Source organism: Anser brachyrhynchus (assembly GCF_964034855.1).
Source record: "Anser brachyrhynchus genome assembly, chromosome: Z".
Classification (NCBI taxonomy): Eukaryota; Metazoa; Chordata; class Aves; order Anseriformes; family Anatidae; genus Anser; species Anser brachyrhynchus.
Genome location: NC_137697.1, coordinates 66,221,908 through 66,240,336, shown reverse-complemented (window position 1 = coordinate 66,240,336; position 18,429 = coordinate 66,221,908). Strand labels below are relative to the sequence as shown.

Genomic DNA, 18,429 nt, shown 5'->3' with positions numbered 1-18,429 from the left:
AACAACTTTTGAGATGTCGTCTAGAGCCAGGGTGCCTGACATCCTTTGACATCCCAGTGATTTCTATACCCAGAAATAAATATTGTCAATCCGAGCACTGACAATACAAGTGCTCAGCAGGGGCAGCTAGTTTTTCTCTGGCTGCCATTGAGATGCAACTGGAGTTTTGGTGAGAAGACCGAGAAGTGTATTAGTTGCTTATAAGGCACAGATCAACACATACAGAATCACGTAATGATTCTTCTGCAATACCTCTGGTACATGATTGTAGATGTAATCTACGGAGCAAGTGAATATTAATTTTGCCTATTCAAATATTTTAACAAAAAACACATTTTGCTTGTCATCTTACATAAAAAACTTTCTAAAATAAGCACTCAGAAGTGCATGGTTAAAAACTCATTCTTATGCTAGAAGTTATTCAGTCTATTGTAACCGATCTTTTACCAAGCCTATGAGCTAAAGACAGTGAGAATTCTGAGCTAATAGAAAAGTAATGCAACAGAATGAAGACCGTGACAGAAAGAAACAACCTGTGGTTCAAAATGCATGTTTAACCCTGCTGGGTTAGCCCATAGAAGGATAAGTAGATATAAATGATCCACACACCTCTAAACAAAATTTGGCAACTGCAGTCTTCCAGATACATTGGTCTGGACATTACCTTCTTCTGAGTCACTGACCAGAGAACAGAGACTCGTAGGGAAATAAACAACATGAGCTGGGACTGTGTGCCTTAGCTCAGGTAACATTTTCTTTGCAACTGCCTGCTGTAACAAAAAACTCTGCAGTGGGAGAGAAGCTGGTCTGGGTTCTTTATTGCTGTAGGGTCAGCATGTAACTCCAAGAGACTAGATCTATAAAGACAGATTCATGGAGGAGAGCAACATTAGTAGTTATTATTTCATCAGACTAGGACTCAGCACAGTTGAGTCTAAAGGGATCAAGAAAATTGCAGCAAGAGAGAAAGAAACCTCATTTCATTGCCTGGAGTAGCCATGAAAACAATGAAACCAAACACATTCTGACAGAATGTTCTTCTGCATTTCCTTTCAACTTTCTTTTCACATAAAGAAGAAAGTATCACAGTGGCCAGTCAAGCCATTACTCTTAGATTTCTGTATTCCACCCACCTAGTGCATTGACTTCCCATTTCTCAAAGTTCTCCTAAGAAATAAAGCCAACAATAAGAACAAGTTTTTCCTTGATATCATAGGGAAACTACCGTGCAGGCTAAAAAATACTTCAGTCATACATGGTTCAAAATTTATTAAAACTCTTTTTTTTTTTTTTTAAATCTGAAAACTGTGTTGAACTTTCTAGAATTTAAGGCAACCATTTAAAACCTGCAAGTCATGTACGTTGTACACAAGTATAGCTTAGTAAACAGTGTAACTGAAAATGTGGCAGAAGACTGTGCTGTTTTATTAAAGATAAGACACTGAGAATGGCTAAGCCTGAGTACCGGTAAATCAGTGATTTCACCTATCATTACTGTTGAGTGTATCATATGCTTCTAAGAAGCAGGGTAGATGCTGGGTAAAAAGGTGACCACCACATTAAAAACAAACAAACAAACAAAAAAAACCTTATTAAAACAGAAGCTATTACAAAAACTACCACTCAATCTCTCTGATGGATTTTTTTTTTTTTCTGAAGTAAAAGTGACAGTTAAGAAAGGGCCATTTGTTTTCAGAATCATACACCTCCACGGGTTGAATTTAACTTGACAGATTACTGAAATATAGTTCTAGTGTCCTGCTAAATACGGCACATAAATTCCACATTTTCTAGCTATAGCAACCAAATAATTTTCTAATATTTATAGAACTGAACTGTACAATTATTTCTTGTATTTACTTATATGTCAAGTACTCAACTGAACAAGTCTTCCTACTGTAACAGTTGCAACCCTTATCTTGGAAATCAGCTTAAAACCTACAACTGGCAGTTCCAAAAGAGTGTACTGCCCAGTTAATCCTTCTTTTAAGATATAAAAGGAGGTTAATCTCGATTTCAAAAAGGAAATGGTAAGAATAAATAACTGGCACAATGTCATAAAGAGATTTGAATACAGAAGACTGGCTCTAGCATTTTGGACATAGGTTTTCCACCTACTTAAAAATGTTGGGATCTGGCACTTAGCAGTCTCAGGTATACACATGTACAACTTTTGCAGTATTAACTCTCTGTCCTCTGCCAAGAAGTCAATACATAATCATGATGATGGCCACTATGGACACCCCTGGTGGTTTTAATCCAGCCACAACACAAGAGATTGGACAAAATTAACAGAGAACGCCTGAGATGCAGATCACGAAACAACAAGAATCAGCTTACAGGAGACTAACCAAAAGGCTCTACTGGCTGAGCTGCTGGGGACATTCATATCAGGCTGATAAGTGTGTGTGTTTTGCAGGGGTACCGGCAGTGCCCTGCAAAGAACAATTAAGTAAACTAAGTTAAGAAGTATTTGCAATTCAACAGCAGGAAATATCTCATTGAGACCCATGCTTTCATCAGCTAGGTACAGAATGCAAACAGTCTCCAGCCATGGTCTTGTAGCTGACAATGAAAGCAGAGGCTCACACTGCAAACAGTAGAATGAATTTCACACAAGACTGATGTCAGTAAATCACTCATGGCTGAGTATGTCTTGACCACAATTCAATATAAGACTAAACAGACATTACATTAATGAGTCAACCCTACCATTAGATATGAGGGTGGAAAGAAGAATGCCTAAAGTGTCCTTGCATGAAAGTTTCAGTATTACTGTTTGTTTTAATATAAATAATACATGTTTTGCATACTTATGATTTTGAAAAAAATAATAAGGAAAATCAATTTTAGGAATATCGAGGTAACTTTCCTATTAAGTGTGATGTACTGCTAAGGCACATCATGCCATGAATAAATGTAGTTCATCATATGGAGCATGTTTGAATACAAACAATAAGACAGATCAGCAAAATACGTGTGAAATAAGGTTTGTAGTAGCACATCAACATTTCTCCCATTGTGATGTAACTTGAATGAGACTCTTCTGACAGTCAATCTTGAAATCGTTTTCCCTTCTCAGCTCTGCAGAGTAATTTCATCTATGAGTTCTTCAGACTCTGTTATGTGCAATTTCCAATAGCATGACAAGTTAAAAAAAAAATAAATAAAAGGCTCTAAGCCTATAAGTAGACTGGAAGTCATTGCTTTAAAAGAGGAATCCACAGGAATCCTTAGCTATTTTAAAAGGTCAAAATTATACAAGTACTGCTTCCTAGGGACAAACAATTGTGCTTTTCAATCTCTACAAGCACTTGTGTTAACTTAAAAAACTGAAGTAAAAAGTTAGCACATTTTTCACAATATTCCACCACCCTTTTGTTTAATATATCTGCTTTTGCATACGTGAGCAGTTTCCTTTCCTTCTGATTTTTGGTGTGATTTTATAAGATTATTGATTTTTTTTGTTGTTAAATTCATTTAGGGTGTAGATGAGATGGTCAGGTTTTGAGTATGAAAAGCTGGAATTCATACATGGATAATAATAAGAAAAGCTGGATTATCATATCACTTCAATCAGCTATCAATTTATCAAAATCCATTTCAGGAACCAAAAATATATATATAACTTTCTTCCTTGATGCTCAGTGCTAAACTTATTTTGATGGAAAGTCCCAGTAAAAGTAGCAGCAAAAGTGTATTTTGATACATCTGTATCATGTTTTACATTTACATGAGATTTTCTAATCAGCAGCCACTATAGGCTTTATATATGAAAAAAATATTAAAGCACTAATGAAACCAAAGAAGTTCAGTGTGTACATTGAAGTGCAGAAGTGACAAATATTTCAAAAATCCTCTAGCTATAGCATATTTATTTCTAAATATACTTATCAGCAAAGGTTGTGTAAAAAGCACTAAATCCCAATTAATGTAGAACGAGGGCACCTGCTAGATTTTTTCGCACATGGCTTAGACAGCAGGGTAACCACAGATTACATATTTTGTTAATTATTTTCAGTCAAATAGGAATGTCCATGAGTTACAACCTCACATTTTAGACTCTCAAATCACTTTACAAAAGATGAACATGCAGAGTTACAGATATTTGTCCTTATTTTTCATTTTATTTCCAAAAGACTAGCAAGCTAGAGACCAAAATGTTAGCACAACTTCCTTCCTAGGGGTTTGAATCAGACTTCTCAGTTATCAAGCACCAGCTCTATTTATTTATTTATTTATTTGACATTCCAATGAATGGATTTGGCTATCACAATGCACCACAGACAGGGAGAGAGGGAATAAAAAATCAAGTGCATCATACCTGAAATTACTAAGAAGAAGGAACAGTCTTTAAACAAGATTTTGAGAAGAAAAATAAAAATAAGTCAAGGCGGGGACAGATTAAAAGTTGTCCTGCAAACTGGCTGTGAATAGGTTACTCGAGGATAAGAAAACAGTGACTTCCACTGATGGGACAGGGCAAAATCTGAATCTGAGAGCACAAGTCCAGAGAAACTGGAAAAAGGCTAAGCAGAATTTGAAGCAAAGAGACAAAGCTAAGTAAAGGCGGTGGAATTTACTGATGGGAAGTACGGAAGAAAAAGGACAGACCAGCTAAAATGGTGGCAGAAATCAAGGAGGAGTTGAAGATGAAGAGCTGAAAGAATGAAGTTGAATGGAGTTGAAAGAATGAAGGGACACTGTGGAAGCCTTGAGGACAGAGCAGGCAACATGGCCAAAGAAGAGGAGATAAAGGTACTAGACTTGGTATGAAGATGCAACCTGCAGTCACGTCTCTTCAACTTTGAGTGTGTTTGTGAAGTTCTTGTTCATTAGTTCTTGTGTTAGACCTGGCTGTGCCAATGCATATGGGTGAGAGAGCTCGGATGCAACAGCCCTGAGAAATACTAAGCAGCAGTTGCTGGTCTGAGTTTCTAAAAGACAATAGTGCTGCTCACTCAGTGAGAGAGCAATTAGTGACAAACCATGAATGGAGAACCATCGTCTGCCGGGTAACAAAGGCACTTCTCAAGACTACTCCGAAGGAGTAAGCACAAAGCTCCAACAGGTGAGATGGGCGAGCACCGATATAAACGCATGCATCAAATTCACAGAGACTCTGTATGACTAAACCAATGGAGAAATGAGGAGGAAAAGGTAGAAATGTTGGGACCGGTGACTCACAGAAAAGGGAAATGAAAAGTGGGAAAATGGTGGGAAAGGAAACAAGGCAAGACAGAACACAGCTAAAAGGATTACTTAGCATATTAAGAAAAGTGGAAGTGGAGCTTTGTTAAACTGAGCGAGATAGGGAGTCAGTCCACAATACATTGCCATAGAGGTGAAAGATAGTCGGACAGTGGTGTTTCAAAGGCAAATAGAAAAGGAAAAAAAAAAAAAAAGGAAATGAATGAATAAATAATCCAAAAACAACAAAACAGAATAAAAGAAGCAAGGGAGAAACCTGCTGCCCAGTCCTTTTGCAGGTAATCAGACTACTCAAATGGCTGTAAATCATTACAGTGGCATTGATGTTAAAGAAACTGACATTGTGTCATCTAAAGCACTAAGCAGCAACTCAGGAAAGCTGGTGCAGCAAGGAGCCTTTGAGAACAATAAGCAAAGTTATGGAAGTAAATGTGGTGTGGAAAGTATTCTGAGTGTTCATAGCAATACTTGTAATAAATCATAAGACTACTTACTCTTACATGAGAATAGTGCTCAGGTAATAGAGTGGTTATACTTCAGAGGTATACCATGCTGAAGGTCTGGAGAACAAGAATGGAAACATCGTTCTGGTAACAAAGATGTTCACCAAAGTTACCAAACAAGAATGGCAGTTGTACAGAAAGAGGTAACTGGGCTGGGAGCTGAGAAGGATGAATATGTCAAGTCAAGCAACGACGCCATAAAACTAAAACCCACCTGCTTATAAAATTGTTTTGAGTTATGGCTTGCTACCAGTTTGTAAAGTTACGTTATCATGATTTGCTAAAAGTGGGCCTACTCATCCGCTGTGCACACAGTTACTACAAATAAGCTGGTTATATCCAGAAGGTTTGAGGTCTCATCATTGAAATTACAGGATGATTAATCAGATAATCAGATAATGATTAATGATAAACACTTCAAAAAAAAACATCTATTTCTTTCTTCCACATTAGAGAGAGAGAGAGGGCAAATCTCAGGTAAAGTAAGGAGTCTAAGGATTTGACGTGCATCTCATGAAACTGTGGAGCTAGCTTGAAATGCATGGTGAGAGACTGCTTTTGTAACAAGCAGCCTGGAAGCCCTGCTTATGCTTTTCAATCCCAAAATCAAATAGTACAAATAAAGCATTGCAGTGCAAGTAATGCAAGCATATGCATAAAAGGTCACAGTAAATTTCCAGACAAAGTATTATTTTTTAATTGCAAGATTAAATGCTTGCAGAAGCATTTAAAATAAAACATTTTCATTTCATCACAAAGGAAAGGGATTCATACTAAAAATATGTGTTTAAAATGATGCGATGCACACAATACTTTCTTTGAAATTTCACACAGTTCTATAGAAAGCCTCAGTGCATCTACAAAATATTTTTCCTTGAGATTACAAAGAAAGTAATTACATGTATGTTAGTATTTCTTAAGTGAAAAGAACTAATAACATAAAAGCATTTTAAAGACAGTTTTCACAGATGTTCTGTTTTGCATGCAGAGTCTACTTCAAAAGTATCAAATTTATTTCCTTTTTCCTATACAGCATTTCTACACAACATAGGGAAATAAACATGCTGATAGTTAAAAGCATGTCAATTATGTGCAATCTACTTTAACCTGTAGCAATCTTTTATTGGACTTCTGATACACAAAAGCAAAAAGAAAATTTTCAAGTGAAAAGCAGACTATTTACCTTTCTCCAAATTTTAAAGATACAGTATTATTACTGGAAGTATCCTACTATGAGAAACATAATGTGTTTAAGCAGTGGACACAGGAATGATGCCAAAAAGTCACTTACAAAATAATATATGATGTGGGACAAAATTTTAATCCCTAACTAATGATTAGTTAAAAAAAAGAAAAAAAAAGTATACTAAGTTAGAACTGCTAAGTCAAACTGCTTTCTGGCAGTCATATCAGTACATCAGTACAGACTATCACAGAGAAGACTGTAAGGCACTTCCCATTTTAATACCACCTTACCATTTACTCCTCTAACTTCCTGGATCACTTATTTTTGGGATGAAGCTTCTTCATAGAAAAAATATATCTAATGCTTCTTCTAAGTATGGGTGTTCTTGACAGTCAGTGCATTTCAATAAACCTTGAGTTGTTGCCAGACATTCACATTGAATGGTATCTTTAGAAAAGCAAAACCTAATTTTCTCCCTTTTTGCTCATGATTACGTCAACAGGGAGACAGGCGAGCAGGTGCAGCACCACCTCTCCCTACCTCCCCCAGCCACCAGAGTGCCCCCCCCCTCCCCCCTTGTCCCACAGAGCATTTCAGGATGAGAAGTTGGTATTGTCAATTGACCTTGTTTTTACCCACCACTATTTAAACAATATTTTTAAAATACTGGCCTGTTGCAGAGATCAGATCCAAAGCTCCCTGCACCCCGTGATCATCTCCCATCTACAACAGTTTCATCAAAGCCTTCACAAGTATTCTGAACCTTTTTTTTTTTTTTAAATAAAATATAAGTCTAAAATTGTGCTCTGATTGGACAATGTTTTGATGGTTTTAAGGGTTTGTGGAAGTTACTGGAATTTTCAAATGCAGAGAAGCCTGAATGAAGCAACTACACCAAAACATTCATGATACAACAACTGTTGTATGCAAGCTTACCTTTTCAAAAAACAAAATGTGTAATGTAACATTATCACCACATATTTTAATGAGCTCCTGTTGCTTTCCATGTCACACAACTGAGGAAATGGAGAAAACAGAGCAGAAAACACAGTACAAGCCTGCTCAAGGCAGACTGAAGGTTTTATTAAAAATATTTTTCTATGAAAATTGATTGACCATTAAAAGAATATTCTGAAAAAACAATGCTGCGCAGTTTTGGTTCATAGCAATGGACAACACTACCAAACTCAAGGGAACAAATGCTACTTTAACTTCAACATATGTACTTGATAAACTCAGTAGAATTATGTAAATAATAGATTAAATGCACGTCTTTCAAACAAGGCTAATAGGAAACGATTTGAGACACAAAAAATGGCTTAAACCACTTAATCTAAGTCCTCATACTACGCTTGTTTTTAAGCTTCTCATGTGGAGGAAAGGCTGCAGGGCCAGCTTGAACTACAAAAACAAATAAACTCAACAAATAACCCCTTAAGACCCACACTTTAAAAAGAAAACAAAATACTTATGAGCAGGCATGAATACAGACACACCCTGGAGAACGGAAGAAATGACTTGGTTCAGGGGGAGGCTGTTTTTACATCACTGCCTCACCTCCTTCCATTCTTCACTGATGTTCCTGCCCACAGCAAGTCTAGTTCATCTGCTATTGGAGGAAGGTCTGCTGGGACTGAGATGGGGATCTGTCTTCTCTGTGCTTTCATTTTGCTTTCCTAAGCTGTCCTCTGAATTCAAATACTTGTTAATTGTTGACTTAGAAATACATCTCACCTCTTGAACTCTCTGTGGTCTGTAAGCTCATGTACATGCCACACGATTTTTTAGAAATGAGTTAATTCGTAGGTTCGTAGTAACCTGTTATACAGTGCTGAGAAGAATTTGTCTCATAAATGAAACACTGGCTATTCAAATTATTAAGTAAAATCACAGAACTGTGTCTAATAATCTGCATCATGCTGCTCAGTATTAAAAAACAAATGTACACATTTGTTTAATATACGGGCCAAGGAAAACACTAAAGTTCGGAGAGTACACAGAAAAATATTTGACAATATTCTCATTTTTCTCCAATAGGTTTAGCTTGCTTTGCTAAAAGCTTGGTGGCTTTGGTGAATGCTTTCCTTTGGGAAAAAAAAATAAAAAAAAAATCAATATTAAGATACTCATATGATTTTATTTTTCCCTGAATGTGATGAAAATGAGAATACCGTAAATCCATAAATCACCACCACAAGCTGTTCTGAGAGTAAGGAATCACAAGAAACACTCAGAAGGGAAAGGAAAAAGAATATATTTTTTTCATTCCCCTATTTACTGACATCCTGCAATGTTTAAAACTGTTTAAACCAGGGACACAAAAGAGAGCAGAGAAATGACACCACAAAAGCAAAGAGCTTTTTCTTAGACTGGCACAGATCATGAAGGTTCGTTTCCACACACAGAAGGAGCAATTGGTATTCAGAAACTGACCCTGACTGTGAAGGACAGGTACTTCCCATGACTTCTGAACTCTGTGGGAGTAGAAGGTCAGAAATAGCTGCTCTGCTTGGAAATGAACTTTGCCTCTAGTCGAGGCAGGAGCTTGGGCTCCCATCTCTTACTGAAAGAAGATCCTGAACTCCCTGTAAACTGGGCACAACAGAAGAGCTGTGATTCAGGACCCAAGAGCTCCTGACTTTTGACCAACAGTATTTATCACTTAAGAAACCAGTTCCCAAGATTTGTCAAGCACCAGCTTCTGATCAGCTCTCTTCCATTTGAATACTTACAGAAACTTAGTGGAATGGGCAATGCTGTATGGATTCTTTAGGGGCTGTAGGTCTCTGTACAGAATATTCGAAAGGTCTCAAAATATTTTAGGTGTGTAATGGCCCACAAAATCCTATGCAGTAACTACTCTCATCTTCATGTAGTGAATCAGAAAACCAAGAAAGGTATTTTAAAACCTGTGCTTCTCAATTCATGTCTAAATTGCTAACATTCATGGACTTGAGAAAGTATAACTGCACACCTCTGCCATCATCAATGAAGCCCAGAACTGTGCAATGAGACTGTAATTTCACAGAAATTTACATAATTAAATACTTAAAGGCTGAAATGCTAGGCTATGATTTAAATGTAAGTAAAATAAATAGTTATACAATGATTAAATTGATCTGTATTTTAAAGAGATTTGAAAATAAATAGAAGACTCAATTAATATGACCGTACCTCATTAGGAACATTTGCCAAAATAAAATAAATTTGCAAATATATATTTTATGTTGAAGCAATGTTTTAGGCATTTAGAATAATTCAGGGAAGAAGCTGTGGCTGACCATATTACCTAATCAAAAACAGAGGCTAGAGAAGAAAAAAGACTTTATTACATCCCCCTAGGAAATGAACTTGCAACCTGATGGTCATAAGGGAGACATGTCAGTTAATTAAATAGCACAACTGGCAAATAGATGGGTTAGTTTGTGAGAACATATGAATCCTTACTCTGAAGGCTAATTTGTTTCATAAGCAATCATGTGAAAGATAAGGCAATCGTTTTGTGGCTGTAATATAAACAGACATTATATTCTAACCCAGAGCATCTGCTAATCAGTTACACAGTATAACAATGTAAATAGTGCCTCTCAAGTAAAATTCTTCTCATTATTTTTTTAATAAAAGAATATGGGAAGGAAGGAGAACTTAGAAGCCTTTACCATAAAACAGACTGGCAAAAATGGATTTGGTATTCTCTCATTATAAATTTCCAGGAAGAATTTTTGTCAGAATCATGAATAACAGAGCTGTAGCACCACAGGCTTTTCTCATTATGATAACAAATCTTTGGTACACAAGTCATTATGTTTGTCTAAAACAGCTAGAAATAATGGATATAGCAACAAATAACGTCAAACAAGATGAGCAAGTAAGAGCAAAGAATTTATTTCTCTTTCATTTCTGTGAACCTGTAACTATAAAAATTGTTGCAAATATAAGTAACTAGTTTGCACAAGGCCTTTTAAATCTATTTAAACAATTTTGGGGGAAAAAAAAAAGTGTGAACAGACCTAACAAAGTCATGGTCCACTGATGAATATCAGACTTCATATTTTTAATGCCATTGGAAATTCCTTGAGATTTATATGGGAAACATCTTGCATATGTTGCCCACTATCACAACTATAACCAAGTATCCCCACTGCTGCTCGGTAACTGTTAGTTGTGGAGTTAAAAGGAACCCTCTCAGACTGTTGTCCTCTGTCTGCTGGAAATATAACAGAGAAGAAAAATTACCAATAGAGAACAACCCTGTACATTTGCCAATGTATTTACTCTCACATTTACAATAATCTGGTGTGTTCACACATAACAGGCACAACCTTATCTTATGGTGTCTCATCATGACGGGTGAAATGAGAGTATTTTGAATAGCCGAGCATTTTAGAAACATCTAAAAGAACAAAATGAGCATACACTTTATAAAGAGTTTTGTAGGAGAATTCTGTATATGGATTATTTCTCACAAAGACTGTAATCAAAAGAAGGTGATATTCATTTTCATATGGGGCTCATGATATTGCAGAAAAAGATATAGCAATCTATCATGTTTAAATGCAGATAATTGGCAACAACTTCTACCTCGGGGTTGTATAATTTCAAAAATCAAACCAGTATCTTCGTGGTCTTTCACTTAGAACTTCCCAGTTGTCGAGTACATGGGAAGAAAACACATAACCTAACTCAGCAGCCCCATGGATATCCACTCTTGCTTTCTGGTTCGTGGCAGGAGAACAAATGCTCTTTCCTGCTGGAGATTTCATTCTGCAGAAAAGGGAAATGCTGAATGCATTGCAGTCAGCCATAGAAAAAAACAAACAAACCAACAAAAAAGCAAGCAAAAAATAATGCAGTTTAAGATTGTAAATGAAGAAGGGAACTGAATTTCCAACTTGTGGTCCAAAGACTGGATTAGTCCTCTCTGTAAAATATACAAATGATCTTCAAAGCTGTAAAACTTCTCCCATTGCTTTGGACCTCTTTGAGTCCCTCAGCCCCTCGCTTTCACAGCCAGAAACAACAATGCAACAATGGGTAAACAGACCAGGAAATAGGAAATAGGAATACACAGAATAAGGATATATATCCTGGCCTATATTCTGAATAAAAGGTTGGGGGGGGGGGGGGGGGGGCTGGAGCATGGTTGCAGCTGTAATGACTTAAGAAAATTGGTACATACTGGTTTAAATTTTTCTGTAGACTCTGTAGTGGAATACAAGCCTAAGATACCTGTGGACATCCACAATAGTTGAGGCCCTAAAGAAACTTCATTCTGAGAAGCTCAGGTATCCACAGATATAAGACATCTCCAGAATTAGGTGGGATGGGACAGGAGGCTTGGGGATCACAGTTATAGAATGAGTTGACTGAACTGCACTTTCTTTAAAAACGAGTCTTTTCCATATCTGAGCCAAATCTGTTAGGTCTTTAAGAAAATATTGGTATGAAAGAGGTGGCAAAGACAACAATAACATTTCCTTCAGCCCAGTTATTTTGAGAGTATGACCAAAAAAAGCATACCCTCATTTTATTATGTTAAAAAATAATGATAAAAATGTATAAGTAACATTCCTTGGGAGCATAATCATTCTCCCATGCCATGCAACTTTACCCTACAGAAGGCATTCTTTAAAATGTATTGTCAAAGAACCGTAAACTGCATTTAACACCATTGCTATACTTACTTTTTCCTCTTGCATTTCAGCAAGAAAGCTGAGACCAAAACATAAAACTTTTTTTTTTTTTTTGCTAAAGATATTACTGTCATGGTTTAGGCTGGGACAGTGTTAGTTTTCTTCATAGAGGCTCACACAGTGCTGTGTTTTGGATCTGTGATGAAAAACAGGATTGATAACACACTGATGTTTCAGTTGTTGCAGACCAGTACCTGACCTGAGCCAACGCCTTTCCAGCTCTTCGTGCTGCCCCACCAGTGAGGAGGCTAGAGGTGTACCAGGAGCTGGGAAGGGACACAGCCAGGACAGGTGGCCCAAATGGACCACAGAGATATCCCATACCATGGGATGTCATGGTCAGCAATAAAAGCTGTGGGAAAGAAGGACGAAGGGGGGACATTAGGAATGATGATGTTTGTCTTCCCAGGAAACCTTTACACGTGATGAGCCCTGCTCTCCTGGAAGTGGCTGACATCTGCCTGCCAGTGGGAAGCAGCAAATGGATTCCTTGGTTTGCTTTGCTTGCATGCACAGCTTCTGCTTTACCTGTTGAACTGCCCTTATCCGAATCCACGAGCTCTCACACATTACCTTTGATTCTCTCCCCTATCCTGCTGGGGAGAGTGAGTGAGTGGCTGTGTGGTGCTGAGCTGCCTGCTGGGCCCATACCACAGCGCTTAGAAACATGCAAAATTGTATAGCAGGATGCAGCAGAGCAAAAATATATTAAAGAAAGTAAGAACGTCACACATGGTTAAGGTTCAGCTACGGCAATGCCTCTGGCATTACCTTGCACCAAGGATTCCAAGGACCTGCAGGAGAGAGAAAGGTAGCTCGATCCATCTCCATTTTGTATTAAGGAACTGGACTCAAGGGTATCACGTGACCCAGTGTCAGAAGAGACAGAAAAACATGAAATCAAGCACTAACTCTTAACTATTGCCTCCACTGTGCTTGAAAAGCTGTCACTGGATGTGTGATACTACAGATCCAACTTCTGAAGATTTGTGTTCTTCCTGTCAGATCACTTATTTACGAGGAATACATCACATTTGAATCCCTTGTTGCCAAACTACTTGACAAAGTTTTACCTATTTTATAAGAAAGAAAAAAAAAAAAGCTAAACTGATTTTGGGTAGACAAAAAAAAAAACAAAACACAGGACCTAAGAAAATTTTCAGCAGGGACAACTTCAAAGGGTAGTCTGGGAGGAGATACAGAGCTGGAAGTTACTGTAGGTAAATGCAAATTCCACTATGCAATCAACTTACAGAAAAAAATGCAAAATCAAAGATGGCAACTCAGCTAACTTTAAAAACATTTATAGTACAACAGTTTTGAATACAATGCAGACTGGATTTAGGGTCCTGCTTATGCTAGACTGTCTTACAACCTCTCTTCTAACAGAAATACGTAATTAATGGCCATTTCAACTTCTCACGCCTGAGGAGTTTTCGACTTGGTTCCACAGCTTACAATAACCTGTGTTGCCCTATCTGAGGTTACCTACAAAACTAAATAGAAACTTCTCATGTTTCTTTGAGACTCCATATGCCTGCAAAGCTACTTGATATGTGTCCTTGTTTTGTTGTTGTTGTTGTTGTTTTGTTTTGTTTTGGAAGGATGCCTGTATTTGTCCCAACCTGATCATGGACCACTACTGGAATGCACACACTTCCTTATAAAGTATTCAGGAGCATGTCATGACATGATAACCAGAACTATACAGGACCAGAAACTCTTTGAGATGAGGAAAGGTGACAAAAAGGGAGAGAAAAACTGAAAGAATAAGAACCATCACAATTAAAAGAGTCCCAAGAATCAATGGCACAAAAGACAGAAACTTTAATGTAATTGCTAGGTATTTTCCACAAAAGCCACAGATCTATTTTCCTTACAATTCTTTGTTTCAGTCTTCTTCTTTCCCTTCACCAAACTCTCCCTGACTGTGAAAATAACATATGAAATAGCTGATTACTCCAGACGCTTCCTAGTTCAGACTCAAAGATAAGTTCCCTTTTATTCCTTAATCTCCTTCACAACAATGCTAAAACATTACCTTGCTTCTTATACATTTCTTATGCTTCTGATACTTGCTACCTTTGACATAGATACTCTTATTCTTGTACTTATTTTTTAATCTAAAATGAACACGGAACTTTACATTTATGCACAGGATCAGCACAGGATCATCAGATAATGGAAAACAAAAGAGGATCAAGACAAACCAAAACCAAACCAAACCAAACCAAACCAAACCAAAACTAACCAACCACCAACAACAAAAAACAAACCCACAGACCTACAGTAGTTTTTCCCTGTCTTCCTCCTCCAGCTGCTATTTACACAGTATCTGAAGTTCCTAATAATTAAAAATTGCAGTTCAGCTGCCTCTCCCCCTGAGATTAATTTATAAGCAAGGAAAGATTGATTCCTAGTTTTTAGGTTTTAAGACGACATTTAGAACACTTTTTGAATTTGTTTCTCTGTGTGTTCTTTTTGTTTGCATTTTTTAACGGGAACAAAAGCTCCTGCCTAATCACATGATCCAGATGCCAGGATCAAGGATAAACATCAAATCTCTACACAAATCATGACAGTGAGGAACACAGCTGTGAAAAGGCAACAAAGTGCTTATCTGACAACGTCATTCTTAGTTTGGACAATTAGAAAGTAATAGACAATATTTAGGATGAGTGGGTAGTATGTCTACTGCCTTGACATGTAACAACCCCTTCCCTACTGTCACGACAGCCCCCCCCAGAAGCAGCTGCTGTTTACTCTTTGGCTACCTGTTGGCTAAAGGATGTACTTCTCTCGTGCTTCAGACCCTCTTTATCATCCTGCACTCCTTAGGCAAAAGAGCATCATTACCACAGACTGTTGTAGCCTTTTATCTACGCATGCATTGACACATGGAATCCATTGCTAACCAGCCTACTAAGTGAATAAGAAAAGGTATTTACGGCTTACTAGTATTGGATTTGTGTAATGGAAGGCAGCATCTAAAACGTATATTTCTTGTACATCCTGATGCTCAGCAACAATGCCTTTTTAACATAATTTTTTTATTTTTTTTTTGAAGTTCAGGTTTCTCCCTCTGGACTCTAAAAGCAGTACACCATACATATAGAGGCACAGAAAAATTACTCTTCTACGAAAGATTAATGCAAAAGCAGCTTTTCAGCACAAGGCAAACATTTTGCTGTGCTGTTCTGACAAACAAAATGTAGCATGCATTTGCATGCAAAATGCAAAATGTGCAAAAATGCAGCCAAGATATACACATGCTCTAGGAAAAGAGAAAATGTCCTGTTAATGGTCACAGAATTCTGCCTCAAGATTCAGTAATGGTTGAGAGGAAGTAGGCAGCAATGTAGACAGAAGGTTTAATTCACAGCTACATTAAGACAGTAAATATTAATAGAAACAATACTTAGGCTCATTGACTATTAAATTAAAAAAAAAAAAAAGGCATCTGTAACCACCCTTGTCCTTCTCAAAAGAAAATCTCAGGAGAAAGTTCATGCATTTGTGTTTATAAAAATATCCTACTTCTAGTATATATCACCAGCAACACAAAGATTTTACCTTGCTGTTATCATAGCAATTGTTTTCTTCATTAAGTACTACCTGCATATTCCTATGCTTTACAAAATATTGATACATTATAAATTTTGCTCAATTTAAGAAGAACATTTTATAAAACATGGCATTTTGCTATGTAATAATTAATAATCAGTGATTCTAGAGAATTGTGTCTAAACGCATTCCCATGAAATTTTACTGTCTACATCATACAATTACTAATTAACTGGAATTGCAATTTTAATCTGCACAAACAAACATTCAGTGTAAAACAGTCCCTTGTGTGATCTACCTTTAACATGGTGTTAACAGAGTATGGCTCTGATCATGAAAAACATTACTCATATGAGTTAAATCTGCTAGTATGAGTAAGCCTTATGAAGTACAGTCAAGGAAAATCCAGGACAAAGTTTCAAGAAACCTCAGTATTTCTGCTTTCTATTCTATTTTAAGAAGTCTTGTTGCAACTGCAGATTTACATCTGCAATAAACACCACTAATTTAATCAACGCATACATACAACATGCCTTATTAATTTCAGTGCTTTGCGGTTTCATCCTACTTGGATTTTTCTGCTTGTGTGAGGCATTTATTACTTCACCTGTTTTATATAAAAGGTGATGTAAATGTAGATTAGCCCCAAACATTTTTAAAAACCATTATTTACATACTCCAAAACTGTAAAATTAAGTAATTATACGATAATTGTCCCCTAAAACTGTTACATTCCTACTTCCACAATGAACAAGAAACATTTTCCTGAAAGCTGATGGTTATTCAGCAGCACATTCCACAAACAGCTGATTTTACATTTTCAAATTAATCTGTGACCTTGCCATTGAATTGATTGGTCTGCAGAACTTAACTTCAGGTTACAATCCCCTTGACTTCAAGTGATACATACCCATGTCATTCAAGTGCTTTTTCCGAATATTAATGTGGCACGAACAGGACACTAGTATATTTCTTTCTTGAGAACAGAAAAGTCAGGAGCTGGCTAGTCAAAATGTCTCAGTATTTAACAAAATTCTACTGATGTACGACTGAAATGTCAGGCAGCAGATGACTATTTCTCAAAACAGGCACACATCAGACAGCATTCAAAGAGTTCATATGCAATCTCATCTCTAACATTGGCCAACTATGCATCTGCAAAAACAAAACAAAACAAAACAAAAAACACTTCAGCAAGTGCAAAATATCTTATTTGATTTTAAAGAAAGATTATTCAGAAAGTATGCTAGAAAATAAGTTCACAATTTGGCATATGTAAGGAACAGGTTTTTATTTTCTCTTGGTGCAATATAATATTGATTCTAAATTTGGAATCATTTCATATTCATGCAGCACTGTCAAATTGAATATAACTACCTCAACCACACCTTTATTACATGATACTGATGGGTACCTTGCCTTTTGTTTTGCCTTGAAAACAACCATAGCAAAAGACAACCATAGTAAAGACAGTGAGAAACAATGCCAGTGTACTACAAAAAAAAAAAAAAAAGCTATAATAGCTATAATCAGGTGAAAAAATATTTAATACCACATACATAAAGGCTGAGACATTTTGCACAGGTCACTTTTTACTAGTTTCAAGTAAGTGATTACAATACGAAAGCATAGACATGGCAAAATCACTTGGTCATATGGTGAAGCAGATGAGTTCACCGCTTCGTTCCTTTCTCTTACTTGAATCTGCATAGACTTATATGTCAGAGGTAACAGTAAGTCCACTCTGATGAAAAGCTTGTCTTCTTTTGCCAGGATGGGATTTTAACATTGTTGTAAATCTCACTTCTACCACCTTGCTTTCGCCCTCGTTAGCATTACACCTGACTACTGGCAAATTGAAGTTCCCCCCCATTCTGAAACCAAAAAATTACCTGGCTTATGAAGAGAGAAATATTTAATAAGAACAACATGCTATGATGGCACATATGTATTTTTAGAATGAAAAGTGTGGAAGTGAATAAAATATAATTTTAAACATTATCGACCTCATACAAACTCATGAACAAAGGGGTTCTTGGTTTGCTGGAGGACATTAAGTAGAAGACTTTGCCTGAGCATTTCATAGAATCATAGAATCATTAAGGTTGGAAAAGACCTCCAAGATCATCTAGTCCAACCATCCCCCTACCACCAATATCACCCACTAAACCACGTCCCTAAGCATAATGTCCAACCTTTCCTTAAACACCCCCAGAGATGATGACAGTTTAGGATTCACCTCTATAGTCCTACTATTTACTTACAAATATAA

The 18,429-nt window shown here is 36.8% G+C and overlaps 1 protein-coding gene across 10 annotated transcripts in view; it reads right to left on the bottom strand.

The window, feature by feature from the left end:
• The window catches only part of LINGO2 (leucine rich repeat and Ig domain containing 2), a 537,865-nt gene that overhangs the window by 428,721 nt on the left and 90,715 nt on the right, over positions 1–18,429 (bottom strand). For 9 of the 10 annotated variants that reach the window (XR_013943646.1, XR_013943647.1, XR_013943648.1 and 6 more), the window contains exon 14: positions 17,068–17,312. The gene's annotated coding sequence lies outside the window, so the exon portion shown is untranslated. Of the gene's footprint in view, positions 1–7,488; positions 11,108–17,067; positions 17,313–18,429 lie in introns of those variants that run through there. The other variant, XR_013943655.1, reaches the window with a different exon arrangement.